Source organism: Mirounga angustirostris, unplaced genomic scaffold (genome assembly GCF_029215605.1).
Source record: "Mirounga angustirostris isolate CCGP_5_RB_7025 unplaced genomic scaffold, mMirAng1.0.hap1 SCAF_7, whole genome shotgun sequence".
Lineage (NCBI taxonomy): Eukaryota > Metazoa > Chordata > Mammalia > Carnivora > Phocidae > Mirounga > Mirounga angustirostris.
The window spans coordinates 8,591,986-8,608,780 of NW_026991715.1; the positions used below are offsets into that span (position 1 = coordinate 8,591,986).

At 42.2% G+C, this 16,795-nt stretch overlaps 1 protein-coding gene and 1 long non-coding RNA gene across 2 annotated transcripts in view; one reads left to right on the top strand and one right to left on the bottom strand.

The window, feature by feature from the left end:
* LOC135365328 (uncharacterized) overlaps positions 1–14,505 on the top strand; it is a 35,930-nt gene extending 21,425 nt beyond the window's left edge. The window contains exons 2-3 of the long non-coding RNA XR_010412947.1: positions 8,919–9,142; positions 14,368–14,505. This is a non-coding gene — a long non-coding RNA (uncharacterized LOC135365328). The remainder of the gene's footprint in view (positions 1–8,918; positions 9,143–14,367) is intronic.
* Positions 1–16,795, bottom strand: part of RNF130 (ring finger protein 130) — a 128,305-nt gene that overhangs the window by 8,429 nt on the left and 103,081 nt on the right. The gene's annotated exons all lie outside the window — the stretch shown is intronic.

The window sequence follows — 16,795 nt, forward strand, 5'->3', positions numbered from 1 at the left end:
ATTGAGAGTTTACAAATAAACTCATCTATTCTGCTCAACTGATTTTCAACAAGGGTGCCAGGACCATTCAATGGGGGAAAGAATAACCTCTTCAACAAATGGTACTGGCACAAATGGATATCTACATGCAGAAGGATGAAATTGGACCCTTATCTCACACTGATACACAAATATATTTTTTTAAAGATTTCATTTATTTATTTGAGAGAGAGAATGAGAGAGAGAGAGAGCATGAGAGGGGGGAGGGTCAGAGAGAGAAGCAGACTCCCTGCCGAGCAGGGAGCCCGACGTGGGACTCGATCCAGGGACTCCAGGATCATGACCTGAGCCGAAGGCAGTCGCTTAACCAACTGAGCCACCCAGGCGCCCCGATACACAAATATTAACTCAAAATGGATCAAAAACCTAAATATAAGAGCTAAAACTACAAAACCCTTGGAAGTTTTTGTGACCTTGAGTTAGGCAACTGTTTCTTAGATATGACACCTAAAGCATAAGCTGCCAAAGAAGACAGACAAATTGCACTCTATCAAAATTAAAAACTTGTGCTTTGAAATACACTGTCGAGAAAATAAACAGATAACTTATAAAATGGTAGAAAATATCTGCAAATCATGTATCTGATAAGGGCCAAGTATCTGGAATATATAAAGAATTCTTATAACTCTACAACAAGAAGACAAACAATTAAATTGCTAATTAAAAAATAGACAAAGAACTTGAATAGATATTTCTCTAAAGAAGGCATATAAGTGGTCAGCAAGTACATGTAAGGTACTCATAATCATTAGTACCTCATTGCATTAGGGAAATGCAAATTAAAACCACAATGAGGTACCATTTCACATTCACTAAAAATGGCTATATTTTTAAAAAATTATTATTATTGTTATTTATTTTTTTAAGGATTTTATTTATTTATTTGACAGAGACAGAGATAGTGAGAACAGGAACACAAGCAGGGGGAGTGGGAGAGGGAGAAGCAGGCTTCCCGCCGAGGAGGGAGCCCGATGTGGGACTTGATCCCAGGACCCTGGGATCATGACCTGAGCCGAAGGCAGACGCATAATGACTGAGCCGCCCAGGCGCCCTTTTTTAATTTTTAAAAAAGATTTATTTATTTATTTATTTGAGAGAGAGTGAGAGCAAGAGAGATCACAGAGGGAGAGGGAGAAGCAGACTCACTGCTGAGCATGGAGCCTGATATAGGGCTTGAGCCCAGGTCCCTGAGATCATGATCTCAGCCAAAGATAGAAGTTTAACCAACTGAGCCACCCAGGTGCCCCTCTAATTTTTTTTTTAAAGGAAAATAGGAAGCATTGGTGAGGATGTAGAAAAACTGAGAACCCTTGTACACTGCTGGTGGGAATGTAAAATGGTTCAGCCACTGTGGGAAACATTTTGGAAGTTTCTCCAAAAGTTAAACACAGAATTACCATAGGATCCAGCAATTTCACACCTAGGTATATGCTTAAATGAAAAGAGAGATGCAAACAGATTCTTGTACACCAATTCATAGCAGCATTATTCACAATAGCCAAAAGGTGGGAAGCAGCTCAAATGTCCATCAATGGATGAATGGATGAACAAATTGTGGTATATACACACACACACACACACACACACACACACACACACATTGGACTATTAGCCATAAAAAGGCATGAAATACTGATACATGCTACCATATGGATCATCCCCGAAAACATTATGCTAAGTGAAAGGAGACAGACCAAAAGATCACATAATTTCTATGATTCCATTTATATGAAATATCTAGACTAGGTAGATCCACAGACAGAACACAGGTATTTTCCAAGGGCTGAAGGGGAGGGTAGAATGAGGTAGGGATTTGCTTTTTGGGGTGATAAAGACTTCTTAGAACTGGATAGAGGTGGTGGTCATACAACACTGTGGATATACTGAATGCCATTTGTCACTTTTTTCTTTTAAAGACTTTATTTGAGAGAGAGAGAGAGAGCACATGAGAGGGGGGAGGGTCAGAGGGAGAAGCAGACTCCTCACTGAGCAGGGAGCCCAATGCGGGACTCGATCCCGGGACTCTGGGATCATGACCTGAGCTGAAGGCAGACGCTTAACCGACTGAGCCACCCAGGTGCCCCTGAATGCCAATTGTCACTTTAAAGTAGTTATGTTATGTGAATTTTTTTCTCAATTAAAAAGATGAATCTTTTTTTCTCTAACTGCTTTAAAGTTTTTCTTTTCTTTCCTTTTTTTTTTTTTTTTTTTGAGTTTTACTATGATGTATCTTGGTGCATTTTTCTTGAATCTGTGGTTTGATGTTTTTTGTCTGTTTTTGAAAATTCTCAGCCATTTTCTCTTTAAAGATTGCTTCTGCTTCAATCTTCTTTCCTTCTATGACCCAACCTGAATTACATGTATGTTAGATTTTTTTCATCATGATCTAAATTCTCTTGTGTGGTTTTATTTTTTCCTTTTTTTAAAACTTTTCCTTCCCTTTTCCTTTTGTGCTTCAGGTTGAATATTTTCCCCTGACTGGTATTCCAGTTGACAAATCTTTTCTTCAGCAATGTTTAAGTTGATGTTAAACCTTCTATGGGGTTCTTACTGTCAGTCCTCACATTCCATTCACTTTTTTTTGCGTTTCCATTTATTTCTGAAATTATGCATCTTGTCATCAGTTTCCTGAGTGTACTTAAAGTTATTTTAAAGTCTGTTTGATATTTCTGATATTTATATTTCTGTGGGTCTATTTCTATTCATTTTTCCTCTTTTTTGGTTGTTTGGTCTTCTAGTATGCCTGGTATTTTCAATGGTTTGTTGGGCAGCACATATGAAGACCATAGAGATCTGAGGCTGCTGGTGGTGGTATCTTCCTCTGGAGGACTTCCACATATCACGTTTAGGCTATGGCATATCCTTCAATCCAATTAGAAATTAAGCAGATTCAAAGTTAGGCTTCAGTCTTCGAGAGGGTTAGTTAAATTCTGGTTCAACCTCTATCTAGTTCAAGGGTATAGCCCTTTGGGGGTCCCAGTGGAAAGCCTACAGTGTTTATCAGGGCTCATTGCTCTTGGTGGGCTCTGAACTCCAGGATATGTCTCACAAGTCCAGTAAGACTGTCTGAGCTCTCCTCATCAGTCATTCAGCCCCCACATTCTGGTCATTTCTCAGCCATTGTTTATGAATTGGCAAATGCCTCAAAAAGAAAAGCCGTGTTGAACATTGGGTTCATACTCCTGCACTTCCCTTTCTTCTGGGCTCTTGGCTTCTCAGGTCCTCACCACATTGATAACTCTTCAATGCCTTAAAACAGAACATTAAAAAAATGCTTTTTCCATATTTTATGGTTGTACTTGATATGATGTTTAACTAAAACAAGCTAGTATGACATTACCAGAAGCAGAAATGTGATCAACTTATTACCAATGGCTTAGAGCTCCCCTTCGTGTGGCTTAAGAATCTTGAAATTGATTAATGCAATTAAAACATAAAATAGAGAAGACTTTGTAATTCTCTGAAAAATATAAGTACTTGATTATGTGTGCTGCCCTATTTGCTGTTTTCTTTCTTCCCCAATTAGACCATACATTTATGGGTACAACTCAGATATATTTTATCTCTGTCTTTTCACATTATGCCACCAAACACTCCATAGAACTGAACTGATGAGGATGCATACTATCCCAATCACATCACTAATTTGTATCCAGATAGCTTTCTTTTTAAGATTTTATTCATTTATTTGACAGAGAGAGAGAGAGCGAGAGAGAGAGAGACAAAGAGAGAGAGAGAGCGCACACACAAGTAGGCAGAATGACAGGTAGAGGGAGAGGGAGAGGCAGGCTCTCCGCTGAGCAGGGAGCCTGACGTGGGGCTCAATCCCAGGACCCTGGGATCATGACCTGAGCTGAAGGCAGACGCTCAACTGACTGAGCCACCCAGGCGCCCCTGTCTCCAGATAGTTTTAATTTGGAACTCCCGTAACAGGACATAAAGAGGGTTTTTCCACTAAGAAACAGACGAGAGGGGTGCCTGGCTGGCTCAGTTGCAAGAGTGTGTGACTTTTGATCTCGACGTCATGAGTTTGAGCACTATGTTGGATGTAAAGGTTACTAAAAAAAGTGAATAAACTCAAAAAAAAAAAAAAGGGAAACAGACAAAGACAAGAAGCTAGAAATTAACCACCACTTGCTACTTCCGTCTATCACGTTTTGGTAGTTATACAGTCTTTGTAAGGATTATAAAAGACTTAAACTACTGAAATGTCCATCAACTAAGAACTGATTTAATATGCAATGCATTTATCAATATTAAAGAGAATGAGGCAGACAGATCCATATGCACTGATGTGGAATAATCTCCAAATACTGGGCAGGAAGAAAATTGTGGTCCACGTATTCTTTTTTGGCAAACGTATTGCTTCCTATATTCTTTTTTTTTTTTTTAAGGTAGAGTAGTTACATTTTTAATTTTTTTTTAAAGATTTTATTTATTTATCTGACAGAGAGAGAGAGACAGACAGTGAGAGAGGGAACACAAACAGGGGGAGTGGAGGAGGGAGAAGCGGCTTCCCGCCGAGCAGGGAGCCTGATGAGGGTCTCGATACCAGGACCCCGGGATCATGACCTGAGCTGAAGGCAGACGCTTAATGACTGAGCCACCCAGGCGCCCCTGCTTCCTGTATTCTTGGTCTCAAATTGTGTTAAGTACTTATTTTCTCATTCAATTCTAGCAAAAAGCAAACGGAGACCTGTCTATGCTCTGCAAGTGCAAGCTTTTGTGAGGAGAAATTTTAGATAAAATTAAGGGAATTGTTCACGCAGATGCAAAACGGGACCAGAGTTCTGTAGAGTAGAGCCACTTAAGGAGAAACTTGTCAGGTTAAGGTGAAGACAGGAAGCATTCACAAAAGTACAAGTTTCAGCTGCTTACAAATGTAACCGTTAGGGCATCTTGTGACAGTATTTGTGAAGTCCCTGTGTGAGGTTTCTGGACTTAAATGGTATAAACTTTTCTTCAATGATGTTACACTTATTCTTAAAATACCCCGTGCTAATTTGTTGCTATGGTTAGCCAGATTCCCACTGTCACCTGTGGCCCTCTTCTGTGGATATAAAGGTATGGGTTCTTCCGTTTGGCAGAAAGCCCGAAAAATGTCCTTTTTTTTTTTTTTTAACTTTTGGGCTAAAGGAAATTTAAGAGATTGGTGACCAATCAATAACTCGTTTTAAAACTACCTGCAAGGGGCGCCTGGGTGGCTCAGTTGGTTAAGCGACTGCCTTCGGCTCAGGTCATGATTCTGGAGTCCTAGGATCGAGTCCCGCATCGGGCTCCCCGCTCGGCGGGGAGTCTGCTTCTCCCTCTGACCCTACCCCCTCTCATGCTCTCTGTCTCTCATTCTCTCTCTCGCAAATAAATAAAATCTTAAAAAACAAACAAACTATGTGCAGAAGAGATTTTTGCTGGGGGAAGGACAATGTGTATATTATGCTAACAATTATAAAGGTATGTATGAAAGAATATGCTCATATATGCACGAAACCTCTCTGCCCCTGCACACACCATACCTAGGCAACAGAAGTTGCTGGGAGAAGCCCAGGGATGGCATCAGGGTGGGAGGGAGATGTATTTTCACCTTACGCTTTTGTACTATTTTGACTTTTTCTTTCTTTTTACCATTAGCATCTTATTCAGGAAAATAATTTAAGATGATTTCTAAGTATGAGGAATAAGAGTTGAAGGGGAAAAACTTCCAATTTCTATATAATTTCGCAACAGCCCTGCAAGATAGATGTGTTATTACAGAGAGAGGAAATAACTGGCTCAAAATCATCAAGCTAGAAGTAGAATCCAGGTAAAGCTGAATCCAAAGCAAAGGTATCTTTTAGTTTTATACTCTCGACACGTAAGTACCCTGGATTGTTGTTATGATCAAACTGCAAAAAAATTTAACAATCAAATATAATTGATATAGTTAATTTATACAATTTAATTTAAACTTGCTAGATACAACACTATTGACTGATCTAAGAGGTTTTTTCTTTTTTTTTTTAATTTTTTTTTAAAGATTTTATTTATTTATTTGAGAGAGAGAGAATGAGAGAGAGCACATGAGAGGGGGGAGGGTCGGAGGGAGAAGCAGACTCCCTGCAGAGTAGGGAGCCCGATGCGGGACTTGATCCAGGGACTCCAGGATCATGACCTGAGCTGAAGGCAGTCGCTTAACCAACTGAGCCACCCAGGCGCCCAAGAGGTTTTTTTCTTTATGATATATAATAAATGGCTACAGTAAATGAGAAGGTATACTTTTTCTAAGGCAATCAAAATTCAATTAAAATTAAAAGACTTTCTGGGACGCCTGGGTGGCTCAGTCGATTAAGTGTCTGACTCTTGATTTTGGCTCAGGTCATGATCTCAGGGTCGTGGGATCGTGCGCTCCACTGGGCTCACTGGGCTGCTTAAGATTCTCTCCCTCAGGGACGCCTGGGTGGTTCAGTCGGTTAAGTGGCTGCCTTTGGCTCACATGATCCTGGGGTGCTGGGATCGAGCCCCATGTCCGGCTCCCTGCTCAGCGGAGAGCCTGCTTCTCCCTCTCCCTCTGCCTGCCACTCTGCCTACTTGTGCTCTCTCTCTGTCAAATAAATAAATAAAATCTTTAAAAAAAAAAAAGATGCTCTCCCTCTGCCAAAAAAAAAAAAAAAAATCAAAGGCTTTCCAAGGACTTTGATTTTAAAAAATCACAATGTTCCTATTGCTTCTGTTTCTTTTCCGGAAATTTAAAAAAGATTATATCAGCGAAGACAGACAAGTCTTCAATGCTCAGTGCTATTCTATGCTGGATAGGCCCAACTAGGTAACTGAAGGACCTGGCAAATTATGAGGTTACTCTCACTATGGAAACCTCCCTGTGTTCCTATAATTAATGGAACAGTATAATCTACAAATGTGCATCTTGTGCCTTCCTCAAGAAATTAGACAATGCTCATGCCTGCTTTATCCTGAGGCAGCAAGCATACCCTGGTGCCTGGCTGAGGGTAGAGGCTCCTATCCCCCTTCTGAGAGGCCTTTTCTCCTATCTTCTCCATATAATTTCTAGCCTCACTGCAGGCCCTATCTCCGGATCCGGCACCTGTTATTTGCTCACAGGAGGCAAAGCTTGGTTTTATCGCTCCGCCTTAGGCTTCATGGCCGCCGCACCTGTTGCAAGTGATAAACAACCAGAATTTTCAAGTAAAGCTTTCCTGTTGGAAAGCCGGCATATGGTGCTTGAGGCAAGACAGCCTTTCCAAGAGACCTTTCAAAGGGCCGCGCGCCACTTGATCTTAGCCAAAAGGCCGAGAAGCGCCTGGAAGATGAGTGTGTGCTGGAGGAACACGGGGAAAGACAGCGGTGCCCAGTGGACCCGAACGCTGGGCAGAAGTCCAGCCGCAAAACCTCACCGGGTGGGGCCCTTCCTGGGCTGCGGGACGCCCGAGCAAGGCTTTCCCATCATCAACACCAGGAAGGGCTTTTAGGGGTCAGTTCTTTCCATCCAAGGAAGGGAGCAACAAGTAACACTACTGGGCCACACTACACGGCAGGTGCACTCCCAGATGCCACGGGGACTCACTCCACGGGTGAGACGCCGAGGCTGGGAGAGGTCACACATCTGAATGCGCCTCACAGCCGTGCTTCGCCGTTCGGTTCAGTTAGTCCGCAGGGTAGGTCAAGTCCGCGGAGGGGCGGTGCAAAGGCGCTTTGTTCTGCCCAAAGCTTAGCAGGGCCGGGCGTCCGCAGGGACCTAAATTCTGTGTGTGCTGTGGCTGCGAACTTCCCCACCCGCCCGGGGCTCTTCGCGCCGACCTCCAACCCAGGAGGACTCGGCCCGAAGCCCAGCTCAGGGTGGGAGCCCGAGTCGCAGCCTGGCTGCGCTGCGGCGATGGGGCCGCGGGACTCTCATGTCCCCGCAGGAAGCTGCAGTGCCTGGGCCCACGGGTCAGCGCCGCACTGTGATCGGAGTGATTTTTCAAACGTCATTCGCTCTCCACTTTGGATTTCGCCTTCACAGACCTCCCCAACCCCTAAGATGCCCCTGCTCTCTGCCGTAGCTGCGACAGCGCGAGTCACCGGAAGCGAGGGGCTGCAAACGCCCCTCTCTGGGCCTGAACCAAAGCAGCGGTTTGTGCCTTTGAGTTCTGAGGGACCCTTCACGGTCCACCTGCCTCGGCTGCTCTTGTTTCAGCCGTGGGGGGTGTGTGGTGTGTGGCGTGGCGGGGGGGGCATGAGGAAAGAAGCCTCCGGAAGGCGGGGTCAGGTCCAGCCTCGGCCGAGCGCCCCCCTTCGGCCGCTGCACCCTGGGCTTAGGGGCGGCCTCGGCGGGGAAGGGGGGCAGTGCCCCTTTCCCTTTGGTTAAGCAAGACCGACCTTGAATTTTCCTCAGAAGGAACTTTTGTGAGAAGCTGTACGGTAAAGAGAACAAGAGTAAGGGGACTGGATGCGTTTTACGCGTTTACTAGGGTTCTCCTGGCTTCCCTGGAGCAGCCCCATCAGCGACTGGCCAGGCTCTTGCCACCAGCTGTGCACACCTGTCCTGGGCCTCTTTTCATCACCCGGGTTTGCCTTTACCCTCCCCATCCTCAGCCTGAGCTCGGGTTCAGCGGCCGCCCTAGCTCTTGTGATTTCTACCTGCCTTCCCCACTCCTCAAACAGTGCTTCCCCCATCTCTCTCTGAGCTGCCTGCTGAGTGGGTCTAAATGCACTGATGCGGCTCTCTCCCGTGCTGGGTGAATTCTCCCTCTCTTTGCCCATGGGTTTCTAGAATCTTCTCATCGGCCCCTCGGTTTCCACCCTACCTCTTGCCTGCTGGCTTGTTAAGGCATCTTCTCAGCTGGGATATTGTTCTAAGCCAACACCTCTACCTACTTTCTTTAGTGACCCCGTTATTTTAATTTCAGGAGCCAGTCTGCAGCTAATTCACACCTCCCAGAATGCACAAGCCTCCTTGCAGCTCCTCGCTGGAAAAGCCACCAATCTTGTGACAGCCCCAGGACACCTCGCTCCTCAACCCTGCTTTGTGTCCTAAATGCAAGCCCATCACACTTCTCAGCCGTTCCTACCACCAAGCTTTGTGCACATGGGGCCCATGGTCAGTACGTCCCGCGATCTGCTCTTCCACTTGGTGAGCTTCCTCTCTAAGGCAAAACAGAATGGGGTTTAGAACATGGCGCTGGCAAGTTACTGGATTTCTCTAAGCTTGTTTCCTTGTCTGTAAAATGTGGGTTAATAATAGGGTGTTGTGAGGATTAAATGAGTTCATGTGTGAAATGCTTTCAAGAGTGCCTACCACATAATAAGCTATTATTATGATCAATAATTCACTTTAAAAATACACATACACACATGTGTACAGAAAGAGAACGTGCGTGCATGTGCTAGCTCAGCCCTCAAATAGTTATTCATGGTCCTGGTTTTTCCCTGAACCTGTGAATTCCTTAAGGGCGAGAACAATGCACACCGTAGCAAATGCTGGCCCAATCATCTCAGGGATGGAGGGTGGCTGGGGGTCAGGAACATGGCCCCTGGGCTGCCTCGGTTTCCTTCTCACTTTGCCACTTAATAGGTGAGCGATCTTGGCCCAGTTTCTGGACATTCTCTAAACCTTATTTCTTCATTTGTAAAAGGGGAAAGTAACTCTCTCTTCTCTGACTTGGATACTGCCAAGATAAAAATTATCATGTATGTAAACCACTCAGCAGACATCTAGAATGGCACTTGCCATTTCTGCTGGATTCTTTGTTCTGTTTGTTGCCATTAGGTTCTATTCTTAAACTGTCTTGATAAGGAATTTACTATAACCAAATATTTTTCTAGATAAAAAGTCAAAGAACCTTCAGGATCTTTCTCCTCAACTGTTGAAAAAGTCTACAGTTACAACCCAGCTGGCCAAAGAGAAATTAGATTTCATTCCACCAGGCTTCAGTGGCTATAAATGCCTGAAGCCTGGTTATCAGGTAGGATCAGTGGGCTGCTTTCCTGTGGAGGGCCCTTGGATTAGACTGTATTCCTACACACCACTGGTCTGTTGTAAACACTGGGGCTACCTTGAAATAAAACTCTGGAATAACACTTTTTTTTTTTTGTGGTATGTGTGGAAAACAAAAAACAGAAACAACCTATGTCTTAAGGATTACAAAGTTTTTCCAAGAAGGGTTTAAAACTGAAATATCAATCTGTTCCAGACTAACTTCTAGTCATTTTCTAATTTTTAACATCGTAAACAAGAAATTACTCAACTTCCTACATTGCTTCTATTCATAAAACTGACTTCTTAGCTGGTAGCACTGTGACCATGAAGAAATAAGTGACTATGTTTTGATGAAAATTTGAATTCTGGTTCTAAGGAACCAAAAAGCCCACTTAAAGGATAACACGTGTGCACATACATGACACACCACTTTCATAGCTATGGAGACCATGACTAATTGAAACATAAAAACTTAATGATGCCAGTTAAATCTCAAAGCCACAAAATGGCAGGTTCAAATTTCAATGGCTGATAAATCTTCCCTAAGATTGATGTAAAGCTCTATCCTCTTAATTCACTCATTTCATTTCTTAGCTCTTGTAAAAATTCTATATTTGGCCCTGAACAGCAGAACCCTACTATTTTATTTATTTATTCATTCATTCATTTATTTATTTAAAGATTTTATTTATTTATTTGACAGAGAGAGACACAGTGAGAGAGGGAACATAAGCAGGGGGAGTGGGGGAAGGAGAAGCAGGCTTCCCGCCGAGCAGGGAGCCCGATGTGGGACTCGATCCCAGGATCCTGGGATCATGACCTGAGCCGAAGGCAGACGCGTAACGACTGAGCCACCCAGGCGCCCAGAACCCTACTATTTTAAAAAAAGTCTTACTCTCTGCTAGGGTTTGAAATAATGTGAAAAGTGTGAAAGTACACTAACAGAGACTGTGGTATGGTCATTAAACAGTCCTACATCTCCTGACTGCGATGAAGGAAAATAAGAACTCACCATAAATGGGAAGGAGAGCAAAGAGAACAAACTAGGTTAATTTTCACTGGAATAAAGTGAGGTGGGGAGGAACTATCCTACTAATTTATGAAAATCTATTGAGGAAGAAGCCAACCTCAACACAGCCCACTCTAGAGAGTAAGATCAAACACTCAGCTGAACTCTCTAGCACAGAGTTGGCTGGAAATATCAGGAGAGCCACTGAACCAGTCAATCTCTAGGGATAAAGACGTACTGAATAACCTCTGCAGCTTCTAGAAATCCTTTAACCCCATATGCACCTAACAACAGAGCCCCAGAATACATAAAGCAAAAACTTACACAACTGAAGGAAGAAACAGAAAATTCAGTAATAATCACTGGAGCCTTCAATCCCCCACTTTCTTTTGTTTTTTTTTTTAATATTTTATTTATTTATTTGACAGAGAGAGAGCACAAACAGGGGGAGCGGCAGGCAGAAGGAGAGGGAAAAGCAGGCTCCCACCAAGCAAGGAGCCCAATGAGGGGCTCAATCCCAGGATCCTGGGATCATGACCTGAGCTAAAGGCAGATGCTTAACCAACTGAACCACCCAGGCGCCCCCCATTTTCAATAATAGATAGAACTATATAGCAGATAAAAGAGGAACAAGAAGATTTGAACAACACTATTAATGAGCCAGACCTAACAGACATTACAGAGCACTCTATTCAATAGCAGAATATATATTTTTCTCAAGGTGCACATGCAATATTCTCCAGGTTAGACCATATGTCAGGCCATAAAACAAGCCGAAAAGTATTTAAAATGATCAAAATCATACAAAGGTATGTTCTCTTACCACAAGGTAATGAAATTAGAAACCTATAAGAGAAGGAAATTTTGGAAATCAGAAACGTATTTTTTTTTTTTAAAGATTTAATTTATTTGAGAGAGAGTGAGAGAACAAGCACAAGTGGAGGGAAGATCAGAGGGAGAGGGACATGCAGACTTGGCACTGAGTGTGTAGCCCAATGAGGGGCCCGATCCCACAACCCTGAGATCATGACCTGAGCTGAAATCAATAGTTGGATGCTTAACCAACTGAGCTACCCAGGCACTCCAACATGTGTGGTTTAAACAACATATTCCTAAATAACCAGTGGGTAAAAAGAGAAATCACAGGGGAAAGTAGAAAATACTCTAGGATAAATGATACAAAAACCACAACATACCAAAACTTATGGATGGGCAAAATTATGCTTAGATGAAAATTTATAGTTGTAAATGCTTGTAAGAAAGACCTGAAATTAATAACCTAATTTTCTACTTTAAGAAAAAATAAAAAAAAAATAATAAAAAAGACCCAAAGCAAGCAGAGGAAGAAAGTAACAAAGATCTGAGCAAAAATTAATGAAATAGAAAATAGAACAATAGGCAAATCAATGAAACCAAAAGTTAGTTCTTGAAAAGGTCAAAATTTACAAACCTTTAGCTAGCTTGACTAGGTAAAAAAGAAGACTCAAGTTACTAAAATCAGGAATGAAAGAGGGGACATTACTACCAACATTGCAGGAATAAAAAGAGGTTATAAGAGAATCTTACAGACAGTCGTATGCCAAGAGTGAGACAACCTTGATGAAATGGACAAATTACTACCGAGATAAAACTATAGAAACTGACTTAATTAGTAATAGAAAATATGAATAGGCCTATAACACATAAAGAGAGAGAGAGTCAGCAGTCAAAAAACTTCCCACAGGGAAAAGTCCAGGGCCAGATGATTTCACTAGTGAATTCTACCAAATAATTATATAGAATTAACATCAATCCTCAAACTCTTTCAAAATACAGCAGAGGAGGAATTACTTCATAATTCATTATATGAGGCCAGCATTACACTGATACTAAAGCCAGAGAAAGACATCACAAGAAAATTACAGGCCAATACCTCTTATGAGTATAGATGCATAGATCCTCAGCAAATACCAGCAGCCTGAAATCTGCAACATATAAAACTATAATCCCATTGTGACCAATTGGGATTTATCCCAGGAATGCAAGGTTGGTTCAACACATGAAAATCAATCAATACAATATACCATATTAATATGATACAGGACAAAACTCACACAATCATCACAATAGGCACAGAAAAAGCATTTGACAAAATCCAAAACCCATGATAAAAACACTCAATAACCTAGAAATAGAAGGGAACTTTTTCAATCTGATAAAGGGCATCTATGAAAATCCCACAGCTAACATCATAGTCTGAAAGCTTCCCCTGAAAGTCTGCTGGTATTTGCTGAGGCTGCTGGTATTTGCTGAGGATCTATGCATCTATACTCATAAGAGGTATTGGCCTGTAATTTTCTTGTGATTCTTGTGATACCCCATTCCTGGGATAAATCCCAATTGGTCACAATGGGATTATGTTTTTTTTTTTAAAGATTTTATTTATTTATTTATTAGAGAGCGAGTGAGAGAGAAACAGCATGAGGGAGGAGAGGGTCAGAGGGAGAAGCAGGCTCCCCGCTGAGCCGGGAGCCCGATGTGAGACTCGATCCCAGGTCCCTGGGATCATGACCTGAGCCGAAGGCAGTCGCTTAACCAACTGAGCCACCCAGGCGCCCTGGGATTATGTTTTTATATGTTGCAGATTTCAGGCTGCTGGTATTCCCTGCTGGGAAGTTTTTATCTAGGTTATTGAGTGGACGAACAAAATGTGGTATGCGTCCATACGATGGAATATTACTCAGCCACAAAAAAGAATGAGTGTGATTCATGCTACAACATGGGAGAAGATCAGAAAGATCAGAAACAACACATGGAAATCTGTTTGCTCCTACTTCTCTTGAACATTCTACTAACGGAGGGTCTAGCCAGGGTCAACTAAGCAAGAAAATAAAATAAAAGCCATCCAGATTGGAAAGAAAGAAGTTAAAACTATTTCTATTTGATGAAGAGATGACCTTTTATATAGAAAATTTTAAGGCATCCACTAAAAGACTATTAGACTTAGTAAATGAGTTCAGCAAGGTTCTAAGAATAAAAGATCAATGTACAAAAATCAATCATATTTCTACAGAAATTAAATGGAGAAAGACATCCTTTGTTCATGGACTGAAAGACTTTTTAATTTTACTATTTTTCAAAGATTTTATTTATTTATTTGAAAGAGAGACAGAGAGAGAGAATGAGTGGGGCGAGGGGCAGAGGGAGAGGGGGAGGGAGAGGGAGAATCAGACTCCCTGCTGAGCAGGTACCCTGAAGCGGGGTTCGATCCCAGGGTCCTGAGATCATGAACTGAGCCGAAATCAGATGCTTAACTGACCGAGCCACCCAGGTGCCCCAATATATATTTTTTTAATTAAAAAAATTTATTTTAATTTTTTTATTTTTGAAGATTTTATTTGACAGAGACACAGCGAGAGAGGAAATATAAGCAGGGGAAGTGGAAGAGGGAGAAGCAGGCTTCCCGAGGAGCAGGGAGCCCAATGAGGAGCTTGATCCCAGGACTCTGGGATCATGACCTGAGCTGAAGGCAGACGCTTAACAACTGAGCCACCCAGGTGCCCCTAAAACATTTTTTTTTAAGTAGGCTCCACATCCAGCATGGACTTGAACTTACAACCCTGAGATCAAGACGAGAGATGAGAACAAGAGATGGACGCTTAACCGACTGAGCCACCCAGGGACCCCAAAAGACAGTATTGTTAAGATGCACTACTACCTAAAATGATCTGCAGATTCAGCATAATCCCTATCAAAATGCCAGCTGGCATTTTTGCATAGACTGAAAAACTGATCTTAAAATTTATATGGAAACGCAATGGACCCTGGATAGCCAGAACAATCCTGAAAAAGAACAAAGTTGGGAGGAGTCACACTTCCCAATTTTAAAACTTTCTACAAAGCAACAGTAATCAATATCATGTGATACTGGCACAAGGACAGAAAGGGAGGCCAGTGGAACAGAATTGAGAGTCCAGAAGTAAACTCATATATCATGTGTAACTGAGTTTTGACAAGAGTACCAAGACCACTCAATGGGGGGAAAGAATAATCTGTCCAACGAATGGTACTGGGACAAATGCAAAGAATGAAGGTGGATCCCTACCTCACACCATATACATATATTAACTCAAAATGGATCAAAGACCCAAATATATGAACTAAATGATAAAACTGTTGGAAGGTTTTGTCACCTTGAATTAGGCAATGGTTTCTCAGATATGATCCCTAAAACACAAACCAAAGGAGAAAAACAGATAAACTGGGCTCCATCAAAATTAAAAACTTGTATTTTGAAAGATACTATCAAGAAAGTGAACAACTTAAAGAATAGGATAAAATATTTGTAAATCATATATATGATAAGGGCCTAGTAATCTAGAATATATAAAGAACGCTTACAACTCAACAACAAAAAGATCACCTAATTTAAAAAAATGGTCAAAGGACTCAAATAGACTTTTCTCTAAAGACATTCAAGGGGCCAACAAACACATGAAAAGCTGCCCAACATCATTAGTCATTACGGAAATGCAAATCAAAACCATAACGAGATGGTTTTAAAAAGGAAAAAAGTAAGTGCTAGTGAGGATGTGGAGAAACTGGAACCTTTGTACACGGCTGGTGGGAACGTGAAACTGCAGTTGCTTTGGAGAACACTTTGGCCATTTTTCAACAAGTCAGAGCTACCACATGACCCAGCAATTCCACTCCTAGGGACAGACCTGAGAGAATGGAAAAGACAACTTTCACAGAAACTTGTCCACCGATGTTCACAGCAGCATAAGTCATGATAGCCAAGAGGTGGAAACAACAAATGTCCATCACTGGATGAGTGGACGAACAAAATGTGGTATGCGTCCATATGATGGAATATTACTCAGCCACAAAAAAGAATGAGCGTGATTCATGCTACAACATGGGAGAACTTGAAGATGTTCTCCTCCGTGAAAGGAGCCAGACGCAAAGGGCTACATACTGTATGATTCCATTTCTATGAAATGTCCAGAAATGGGTAGATCCAGAGAGACAGAGAGCAGATCTGTGCTTTCCAGGCTGGCAGGGGGATGGGAGGGGTGAGAAGTTAACTGTTCATGGGTACAGGGCTTCTTTTGGGGGTGATGCAAATGTTCTGGAATTAGGCAGTTGTGATGGTGTACGACCTCGTGAATATGCTAAAAACCACTGAAATGGCTTATCCTTCACAAGGGTAAATTTTTATGGTATGTGAATTATATTCAATCGAAAAGATAAAAATCTTAAACCCCCTACTGATTGGAGAATGACTGCGGCAGTGAACCCATTACCAGTGGGAGTAAGTTCTCATCTCTCAGGGTTGCTGAAGTAAAAAGTGGAGAATTCATTGCTCAAAATGTTCACACATACGGATGATCCTTCAAGCACAGAATTCAATAGAACATAAAATATTTCAACATTTTCCTCCTCAATACAGCAAAAAACACCTCATTTACACTTGTCAAATTGTTCTGTTTCAGCTTTTTAGAATTTGCTGTTTTTTAAAACCAGGTGGAAACCCATCTCGGACAGATGTAATTTATTACTAATCAGGGTGTATTCTGGGAAATTTCCCTTAGACTCATTCTTTCATCCCACCAATATTTATTGAGCACTTACTATGTGCAAAGCACTCTACCAGGCACGGGGGACGCAGTGGTGAGCCACATGACTTAAATGTCCCTGCTGCCATGGGGCTGACGAAGGAGCAAGAGATTCTCAGAGAGGATGCTGACCCTGAAGAAAATGAGACGGAGGAACCCCACCGAGGGTCCGGGCATGTGTCACCGCGCAGGATGTGCCCA